Source organism: Vombatus ursinus, unplaced genomic scaffold (genome assembly GCF_900497805.2).
Source record: "Vombatus ursinus unplaced genomic scaffold, bare-nosed wombat genome assembly UNPS02014792.1, whole genome shotgun sequence".
Taxonomy (NCBI): domain Eukaryota; kingdom Metazoa; phylum Chordata; class Mammalia; order Diprotodontia; family Vombatidae; genus Vombatus; species Vombatus ursinus.
Genome location: NW_020954570.1, coordinates 9,950,748 through 9,962,223, shown reverse-complemented (window position 1 = coordinate 9,962,223; position 11,476 = coordinate 9,950,748). Strand labels below are relative to the sequence as shown.

Sequence of the window (11,476 nt, the reverse complement as noted above, 5' to 3'; positions counted from 1 at the left end):
CAAATTAATTAGTGTCCCAATTTTTCCACATCCTCTCCAACATTTGTCACTTTCCCCTTTTATCATTTTAGCCAATCTGGTATGTATAAAATTACATCTCAAGGTTGTTTTAATCTGAATTTCTCTGATCAATAATGATTTAGAGCATTTTTAATATGACTATAAATTATTTTGACTTCTGCATTGGAAAACAGTCTGTTCACATCCTTTGACCATTTATCAACTGGAGAATGACTTGTAGTCTTATAGATTTGACAAAGTTCTAATTACTATTTGTGAATTTCCCTCCAACTTATTTTTCTTCACTATTTTTGTTCTCAGCCTCTCTTTTTACTCTATCCCTGTTACCTTATCTTTTCACCTTACTCTTTTATTCCTTATTTTACCCACCCCTCCAAAATCCCCTCCTTTATCTATTCCTCCCTCCTAATCTTATTCTATACACCCTTTTAAAAGTTCCTCCTCCAACAGCTTTCCCCACTTTTCTTACTTCTCTAGAAGTTCAGAAGACTTCTAAATCTCTTCAGTTGTACATTTTGTTTCCTCTTCAACCCTGATGAGACTAAGGTTTCAACATTACCAGTCTGCAACCCCAACTTGTTCTTCCTTTCACACTCCGTTTTTACAATAATTGTTCCTTTTATATCTTTTCCTACCCAGTTTTGTTTTTAGAACCACCCCATCATATACAACTCAGCCACAACCTTTCTTTCAAACTGCCTTAGTAATGATAACAGTTTTAAGAATATTGACAACATCTTCATGTATCATAAGTAAATAATTTAAATTAAATTATAAGTCTTTAATTATTTCCTTATATTTCTCTTGGATCTTTTATATCAAATTTACCATTGAGTTCTTGTCTTTTTGTTACAAATACCTGAAAGTCTTTCAGTTCATCAACTATGCATTTTTTTCATTCAGGATTATACTCAACTTTCCTGGATAAGTTATTCTTGGGTGCATCAACTTCAGCTCCTTTGCTCTTCAAAATATAATGTTCCAAGACCTATGGCCTTTTAGTGTAGAAGCTGCTAGGTCTTGTGAAATACTGATTGTTTTTCCGCAGTATTTAAATTGTCTTTTTTTTTTCTATCTCATGGTCTTTCTATATAGAAAGTTAGCTTTATTTTATTGGATATTAAATGACACATGAATTTATTCAATAAGCAGAAAACTTTTAATTAATATATTAACTGAAACCATGAATTCTGAAGAGGGTTAGTTTTATGATAAAGGAAATAATAATTCATGCTAAGGAATAGAAAACACCTGTACTGAGCCACCATACTGTTAGGTGAACTCACAACTGATCAGACTGGTCTGGTGGGAATCCTGAGGTGTCCTGAGGTCTATCAACTTCTAATTATTTAACAGTAAGTCATGCATGGAAGAAGAAATACTCAAATATGTTAAATGTTTCATGGTCATAAATATAGGAAATGTATGTATAGAAGGAACTACATATACCTGAGTATATTCAAGAAAGGAGCAGCTAGGTGATGGAGTGGATAGACTGACAAGCCTAAAGTCTCGTCTTCATAAATTCAAATTTGATCTCCAACACTTACTATGTCATCCTGGGCAAGTCACTTAACTCTGTTTACCTCAGTTCCTGATCTGAAAAATAATCTGGATAAGAAAATAGCAAACTACTCCAGTATTTTTGTCAAGAAAACCCCAATTGGGTCATGAAGAATAGGACAAGACTGAAATGACTGAAAAACAAAACATTCAAGAAAATATGGTCATGTATAAATTTGTTAATGTGAAATTATTTTTCACTTAATTTTTACAATTATACAACAACAAAGACAAAATAGAATAACAAAATTTAAGAAGTAAAAGTTATTTCAGAATCTATCTCATTAAATATCTTCCTTCTGCAAACAAGGAAAGTTATATATAGAGAAGTAAAGAGATTTTTCTAAGGTAACATAGATAGTAGGAGACCTAGAATTGGTAAACAAATACATAGAAAGTAGTTTGGGTATTTCAGGAAACACTAGCAAAAACAAATCCTACTTTATTATCATATAGCCATTTTCTTTAATCTTTTCCTGATTGGAAGCTATTCTGATTAATCCAAAAGGATGAGAAGGAGGATTTGGCAATACAATTCACTTAAAGAAGGAAAAAATATTGCCACCTACCTTCTTACTAAAGAATCTCGAAAGGCATAGCTTAGAATCTCAAAAGGTAAGGCTTGAAGATTGACTGATAGACTGCTGGTAACCTTTACTATACAAAAATGATTTTTGTAAAAGGTGGCAGTTAAGCAAAGCTACTTCTGGAACTCAAGACACTTAACCAAATAAGTTAAACAGCAGACATAAAAACTAGATTGTTTTTAGCTAAACATAAGGTTTCAAAAAGATCAATTTCACATTGTTCTCTAATAAGATAGTATGGGTTTGAGTAAAACATGTATGTCTATCAACATACAAAGAAATATAAACATATAAATACATATGTATATACACAGTGTAAGTGTAATCTCAATGGGAAAGCACTAGCAGTGTTTGAGTGGGGGTGAATGAAATGACTGGAAAAGGCTTCCTGAATTAAATGGAATTTGAGCTAGGTCTTGAAGGAAGCTAGGGAAATCAAGAGGTGGAGAAGATAAGGAAAAGCATTCCCCTCATGAGGGATAACCAGTGAAAATGCATGAAGTTAATTGACGGAGTATCTTTCATAAGCAAATTAGGAGAGCAAGGAATAGTTTACCTGTCAGATCTATGGAGAAGGGGAGAATTTATGGCCAAACAAGAGATAGACAGCATTATAAAATAGAAAATGGATAATTTTGATTATATTAAATTAAAAAGATTTTGCACAAACAAAACCAATGCATCCAAGATTAGAAAGAAAGCAGAAAGCTAGGAAACAATTTTTACAGCAAACATCTCTAATAAAGACTTCATTTCTCAAACATATATAAAATGGAGTCAGATTTACAAGGATAAAAGTTATTCTGCAATTGATAAATGGCCAAAGGATATGAACAGGCAGTGTTCAGATGAAAAATTTAAAGCTATATATAGGCATATGAAAAAAAAATGCTCTAAATCACTATTGATTAAAGAAATGCAAATTTAAACAACTCTGAGCTGCCACCTCACACCTATCAGATTGGCTAATATGAGAGAAAATAGAAAATGATCAATGTTGGAGAAGATGTGGAAAAATTGAGACATTAATGCGTTGTTGGTGGAGTTGTGAACTGATCCAACCCTTCTGAAGAGCAATTTGAAACTATGTTCGAAGGATAATTAAACTGTGCTTACTCTTTGATCCAGCAAATCACTATTAGGTCTGTATCCAAAAAGAAATCATAAAAAAAGAAAAAGACCTACATGTACAAAAATATTTATGGCAACTCATTCTGTGATTGCAATGAAATGCAGATTGAGGGAACTGTCATCAATTGGCAAATGGCTGAGCAAGTTGTGGTACATGAATGCAATGGAATACTATTATGCTATAAGAAATGATGAGCAGGAGAATTTAAGAAAAACCTGGAAAGATTTACATGAACTGATGTTGAGTGAAGTGAGAAGAACCAGGAGAACATTGTACATAGTAACAGTAATATCGTGCAATGATCAACTGTGCTTGACTTATCTCTTCTTAGCAATACAATGATCCAAGACAATTCCCAAAGACTCATGAGGGAAAATGCTATCCACATCCAGAGAAAGAACTGATGGAGTCTGAATTCAGATAGAAACATACTAGTTTCATTTGTTTTTTGGGTTTTTTTGTGCTTTTTTTTTCCTTTCTTCTCTTTCTTCTTTCACAACATGACTAATGTGGAAATATGTTTAACATGATTGCACATGGATAGCCTATATCAGATAGCTCACCATATCGGGGAGGGAAAATTTTGGAACTCAAAATCTTATAAAAATGAATGCTGAAAACTATCTTTATGTATTTGGGAAAAAATAAAATACTTTCTCCTCACCTCTGGCTTGTAGAAAACCTAGCTTTTTATGCTTGTGGACTCAATTTGACAAAACAAATTTCGTCATTATTTCTTACTTGTGGTGGTTTTGAATGTGAGACTTGGGGTCAACATGAATTGAACCTGAATTCTACCTCATATACTTACTAGCAATTTATCCCTCATCAAGTCACTTAACCTCTCTCACCTTCAATTTCCTCATTTGCAAAATAGAAAAATTAATAGCACCTACTTCACATATTTATTGTAAAAATCAAATGAGATAATATATGTGTAGTGCTTTGGTACATAGATTCTAGTTGCTAGCAACATTATTATATTATTATTATTATTATAATATTTGGAGTTTATTTAAGAAAAGTATCATAAATAAGCACACTAAGGATTGCTGGTAGAGCTATGCAATTGTCCAGCTATCATTATTATTATTATTATATTATTATTGTTGTTGTGGTTAAAACATTATTATCATTACTGTCCTACATTTGGGGGAGCAATTAGGAATTATATCCCAAAAAGATATTAAATTGTATATAACATTTGATCTACTGATATACCACTACTAAGCTAATACTCCAAAATTATCAAAGATAAAAGGAAAAGACCTACACATATTAAAAAATATTTATAATAGCACTTTTTTTTGGTAAAGGGTTGGAAAATATGAGGATATCCATCAATTGGAGAAGAGCTAAACAAATTGTGATATAGCAATCTGATAGAAAACTTTATTCCCCTGTAAAGAGTGAATTCAGAGAAACATGAGAAGCCATATTAATTATTGCATAGTGAAGTTAACAGAACCAGAAGAACAATTTATATATGGCTACAATAGTGTTATATATTTAAATAAGTTAATTTCAATAGCTTTCAAAGACTTAATATTGCTTTTCAATGCAATGACCAACCATGACTGCCGAGGACCAGTAATAACATGCTATCCACCTCCTGACATTAGATGGACACTAGATATGAATATATTTTCAGACAAGGCTAAAGTATGGATTTGTTTTGTTTGAATTCATTTTTACAAACTTTGGGGAAGAGGGGATGATAATAATGTAATTTTTAAGTATCAGAAATTATACCAATAGTTAAATGAATGCCAAACAGGCTAAAAACAGAATAAGCATGAATATCTTCAAATGAAATGCCAGAATCCCTTGCAAGATAATATTTATTCACAAACTTTAGCAACATTTTTAATAAGAGGTTATTTTTTAAATGCCATTGAACATGAAAAAGAATTCCTGTTCTTTAAAAATTTAGTCCAAAATGTTTACATTTTGATTTTGAAGTGTTAAACTAAATCTTAATCTGTACCTCTCCTAATTTAAAGACTTATTATTATATATAATCCATCTTATTCCAATTCTATTAATTACACTTTACCTCCAGGTCCTACCTGCTTGTAAAATTTGTATTTCAAATGTAGCTGTGGTGCTCTCTATTTCATTGGTTCCTGATAACAAAGAAAAAGAAACATTTAAAAGTTTAACAGAGCCACTTTTTGTCAAATATTTATGGTATTTTAAAAAATTTTAATATTTTATTTTCCCCCAGATACATTTAAAAACAATTTTAACATTCATTTTCAAGACTTTGAGTTTCAAATACTCTCCCTTCCTCCCTCCCCATCTCCTTAGCCCATTGAGAAGGCACACAATCCAATATAGGTCATAAATGTATAGTCATATAAGACATTTTCATAATAGTCATGTTGTGAAAGAAAACAGACAAAAAACACTCAAGAAAAATAAAGAAAGCAAAAAATGTATGCTTCAGTTTCAAAAGACTCATGATAGATATTGTTATCTACATCCAGAGAAAGAACTATGGAGTCTGCAGATAGAAGCATACTATTGGCTCTCCTTTTCCTTTGTTGTTTTGTTTAATTGCTTCATTATCATAGCTCCTCCCATTAGTTCTAATTGTTCTTTACATCATGGCTAATGGGAAAATATTCTTAATATGAATGCATAAGTAGAGCCTATATCAGATAGTATGCCATCTTGGGGTTGGGGGAGAGGAGTGGGAGGGGAAGAAAATTTAAAACTCAAAATCTTATATAAGTGAATGTTGAAAAATAAAAATAAATAAATTATTCCAAAAAAATAAAAATAAAAAAGTATGCTTCAATCTGTATTCAGACACCATCAGTTCTTTCTCTGGAGACAGATAGCATTTTTCATCATAAGTCCTTCAGAGTAGTCTTGGATCATTGTATTGCTGAGAAAGCTAAGTCATTCACTGCTTATCATCTTACAATAATGCTGTTGGTTTGTACGTTGTACATTTCACTTTGCATCAGCTCATGCAAGTCTTTCCAGGCTTTTTTGAGAGCATCTTGTTCATCATTTCTTATAGTACAATAGTATTCCATCACAACCACATACCACAACTTGTTCAGTCATTCCCCAACTAATGGGCATTCCCTTAATTTCTAATTCTTTGCCTCCAGAAAAGAGCTGCTATAAATATTTTTGTACATATAAGTCCTTTTCCTTTTGGTTTTTTTTATCTCTTTTGGAATACAGACCTGTTGGTGGTATTGCTAAGTCAAAGGGTATGCATGGTTTTATAGCACTTTGGGCATAGTTCCAAATTTCTCTACAGAATGGTTGAATCAGTTTACTCCATCAACAATGCATTAATATCTCATTTTTTCCCACATCCCCTACAACATTTGTCATTTACCTTTTCTGTCCTATTAGGACAGTCTAATAGGTATGAGGTAATTCCTCAGAATTGTTTTACTTTGCTTTTCTCTAATCAATAGTGAGTTAGAGTACTTTTTCATATGGCTGTAGATAGCTTTGATTACTTCATCTGAAAATTGATCATATTTTTTGCTCATTTATCAATTGGGGAGTGGTTCTTAGCTTTATAAATTTTTGTCAAATATTTAAAATCCTCAATATCAACCTATATTCTTTTGTTACCATAACTATAGACCCATGTGAATATCAACATAGAGTTCAAGATGAAATAGCTTCATACTATAAATTACAAGAGAATAAGGCGCTATTACAGTAAACATTAAGGAAGCTTGAGGAAATGTGTTCTCCCAGCATTTACATGTGACTTGGTTGATGTTTTGTGTGGCCTTTCCATTTCCCATCTTTCTAGGCTTGGTGAATCTGTTCCCTCTCTGTTGTATATTTTTTTAATGGGAGTGATATAGGTCAAAATGAAATTAAAAGACAGAGAAACAGAAGAATCCAAAAATAGCATCTTTAAATATATCAATATAATTTGAAATCAACATCAGTAAAAATATATTCCTGCATGGTTTTTTGCTGAGAAGATGTACAAATATACTTTAAAAAGAACACTGTACCTGGAGTCAAAAGATCTGAATTTGACTCCTATCTCTATTCTTCAGGGGATCTGTGGCTTTCTTTTTCTTACATATAAAATCCCAGAAATATCATATGCACAATCCCAGAAATATCATATGCACAATCTGCAGTTATTGTAAGAGAGTTGCCCACAATCTGGGTTATTGTAAGGACCATGTAAAAAGAACGGATTTTTCTAAATCATAAAGCATTATATAAATGTTGGTTGTTGCTTCTTCTACTATCAAATATCTAGAATATCTTATTGACTAGCTTATTTGCTAATACTTGAAATCCTGGTAACTAAACATGTTTGATAAAATTAATAGATTCTAACTCATTCACAATCTAACATATAGTGGAAAGAATGATGAATTTAAAATAAGAAGACCTTGACTTAAGTTCACGCTTCCATTACTGGGTGTATCAGATATAGACACTGTACAATCAGTTCAGAATGATCTCATCAAAACGGGATAGAAATGCTAAGGAAGGTTTCCTCATTTCTGATTGTGGTGCTCCTGAGGAATCAGAGAGTAGTAAACTGCCTGTGGGTACTCAATAACTAGAGACATATATGAATATATTTCATGTCTTTCATAACTGTTCCCTGAAAACAGTAATGGAATATGATTTGTAGAATTTTCATGGGACAGGGCCAATTTGGGTCCAGACTTGGGACTTATGTGGGCATTTATAGAGCCTGCTTCTGAAATCTATGGAATTCAGGGGCCTAGCTCTCTACTTCAGAGCACGTGCAGATATTCTGTGACTGTTCTCTGGCCACAAAATGCATGCAGCCCCTGGAATTTCCATTCTGCAGCCAGTATCTTCTGCTGCACCCCGCAAAAGTCAGTCAGTATCTCTAGTGCGGGCCCAGCCCTCAGCAGGCCCCAGCTAGCTGCTGCCTAGGAAGGTCCTGGTGCCCTTGCCAGTGCCTAGGATGGCAGTAGAGATGGGGGGACATCTAGCTTTGAGATGGGAAGGTGGTATTGACCAGTCAAGAGCTGGATAACCCCACTTTGCATCAGGTCACAGGGCTGCCCACACTGGTACTACCCTGAGGGTTAGCTGGCTTGACCCCATTCTACTCCCCTACCTAGAACAGTTTTGAAGAACTGTATTCTGGCTAGGTGATGACTTGAGGGCATGGGAGGTTGCCAAATTGTTTGCCCAAAAGCTGAACCCCAAAACAAAGTTCCTTGGTTAGGCCAAGAGACCAGCATCCCCACCCCCTAGAAGCTCTGACCCAGGATTTGAATCTGCAGAGAATACTGTGGTCAGCCCTGCCCATTGGCCACAAGTCTATAGTGTCTTTCGGCAACTGAAGGAAGAAGTCCTAGGAGAATTAAGTAACATGGAACAACTGGCTGGAGTGTACTAGGGATGCTTCCCTGACCTCAACTGACTTTTGAAGGGCAATCGAAAGGGCGAACTGTCTTCACAGGACCAACAGGCAGTGGGGAAGACATATTCATTCATGGACCTACATACACAGGGAGTGAACACACCATGGGGTAGCTTTGAGATCACCAGTGTGCGGCTGACCAGGATCATGCTGACCCAGTTTGCCATAGGGTGGCTTGAGGAAAGGCTTGAAGAGTATGAGGAGTGTGCTGACCACTTTGAGGACTTGGCACTATATTTTATGACCCTCCATGGGCAGCAAAGTATCAGGACTGTGGTAGACACAATGTGACATGCTGTTTATGTCTATGATATCTGCCATGTGATCATGGACAACTTCCAGTTCATGATGAGGCAGGCACAACTCTCTTCAGACAGGATTGCAGGCCAGAACTACATTGTAGGAGCCTTCCAGAAGTTTGCCACAGACAACAGTTGCCATGTAACCCTGGTCATTCACCCCCGCAAAGAGGACAGTGACAAAGCACTGCAAACAGCATTTACATTTGGTTCAGCCAAGGCCAGCCAGGAGGCAAACAAAGTGTTGATCCTTCAGGACAAGAAACTGGCAACAGTTCCAGGGAAACACTACCTACAGGTGGCTACGAAGTGTTTTGATGGGGATGAGGGTATCTTCCCCCTGGAATTCAATAAAAGCTCACTGACATTCTTGCCCTCAGCCAAAGGCAAGGTCTGCCTCAAGAAGGTCAAAGATGATAATGAACAAGACCCCAAAAAGCCTCTCTCTAGAAAGGGGGGGAGGAAGCAGAAGGACAAAGCAGCCCAAATCTCTCCACCTTGACAGCCATGGTGACAGCACTGTGGAGGCTGTGTTCAAGGAGCTCCCCATGCCCTTTTGAGGTGAGATCCAGCTGTGAGTTTGGTGCCTCACCTTTGTGGGAGTTGCTGAGCAGAAATGCCCCCCTTATGTGCCTTAGTATGGGAGTCAAGAGAGTTTGCAGTCCCAGGAGAGAAGGCATGACCACAGGGCCATCTCCCAGGACAGTGTGTGATTCTGACCCCAGTGAAGGTGGTCACAACAGCCCTGTAGAAAGCTGAGTCACAGGGTGTTTCCCTAGGAAAATAAACCTATTTTTGTCACCAAAAAAAAATAGATGTTTGAAAACTGTTAAATATTTAATGAGATATATGTTGTTATAAAAGAGATGTTAATAATAATTATTATTATTATTATTATTATAGAAATTTTCACTTGCAAATTCTTGGCTAATGTGAAAGTACATAGGGTGGCTTGAAGATACAGCTTTAACATGTCAATGACGTGTGAACTATCAGGTATTTGCTATATGTCTGAAGCCCCAGAATATGGGTAGTTTTAATTTATAAGTTAAGTATCAATGAAATGTTAAGTGTTAGGGAAACCTCAGGAAACATATCCAAGTCTTAAGTTGTGGTGAGTGAAATTTCACTATTTAAGTTAAAATTCTGGGGGCTGTAACTACTATTCTGAGCTTTGATTACAGGGATAGTTGTCTCAATCATCATGAAGCCAATAGTAGAAAATAGCATGTGCTGCAGTCTGGGAACTGCTAACGGTGGATGTCTTTGTCTGGGGAAAATTTTGGGAGAAACTGTGGAATGACTTAGGTAGGATCCTCCATATTTTCCCACTGTGTTATTTCCTTTCTGAAAAGGAAAATTCTCACCTAGTTAATCCTGAGCCTTGCTTTTAACATTTTACATCATTGGCTGTCAGATATGACTCATGCCTGGAATCAAACAGAGCTAAGGGAATTTTTCCTTCTGTTATGATACATTGTTATAACTATGTCCCTATTTTTTTTCCTTTTATAACAATTTGCTATAATCAAAAAGTTTTGTAGGTACAATACTAAATTCATTAAATAATAGATTGATACTGGAACATCTCTGAGTTTCTATAACAGGATGCAAGCATAAACATCATAATCTTAACCTATATTTGTGGTCATATTATAATATAGGGATGATATTCCCCTAAGGGGGAAATGATTAGATAAAGTAATAAGACAAAGATGTAATGTGAGTTTTCTAAATAAATGGAATAGTAAATTTTAAAAAGAAACAAGATTAGACAATTTTCTCTAAGCTATATATAATTGGCTTCCAAAATTTATCTGTGATGGAAATTCAGGCTTTGAGTGTGTTTTAGTAATAAGTTCTCAAAATTGGATTAAGGATTTATTAATTAAAGATTAAGGAAGGTACACATAAATTGTATTGATAATGGTAAAGACAGTGAAATTATTTTCCCATTTTAAAGTATTTGTCTGATAATTTTAAAAGGCAGAAGAACAGGCCATAAATGAGCTTCCTAATGTAGCTTGAATAAGTAAATTATAGCAAAAAAAAAAGCAAATAAAATTCCCCAAAAGTAACATCATTTTCTATCACCCTCAGAGTTTTAGCAACAAAAACAAACTTTCCTTACAGTTTGCAATTATCCATGTTAACATATGATCTTGAGCAAGTCGCTAACCTCTCACAGTCTCGATTTCCTCATCTGGAAAACATAATTTCATAAAATACCTTACAAGGTTATTCTGAGGAAAGTGCTCAGTAAATATCGATGTATATATATTTGAATTATCATTATTATTATTGGCATTATCATTAACATTAAAATTAACAATTAACAAATCATTAACAATAAAATTAAAATTAGTAGGAAATCCACTCGTTTCAGGAATGTGAATCTATTCCACAAGGAGGCAACAACTAGATGCTTAGATTACTTACTTCAGCACTTCAAGGATCAGTG

The 11,476-nt window shown here is 34.7% G+C and overlaps 1 pseudogene; it reads left to right on the top strand.

Annotated features, from left to right (window-relative positions):
- The first annotated feature begins 8,098 nt into the window (after positions 1–8,098).
- LOC114048302 lies at positions 8,099–9,517 on the top strand (annotated as a pseudogene).
- Positions 9,518–11,476: the final 1,959 nt, after the last annotated feature.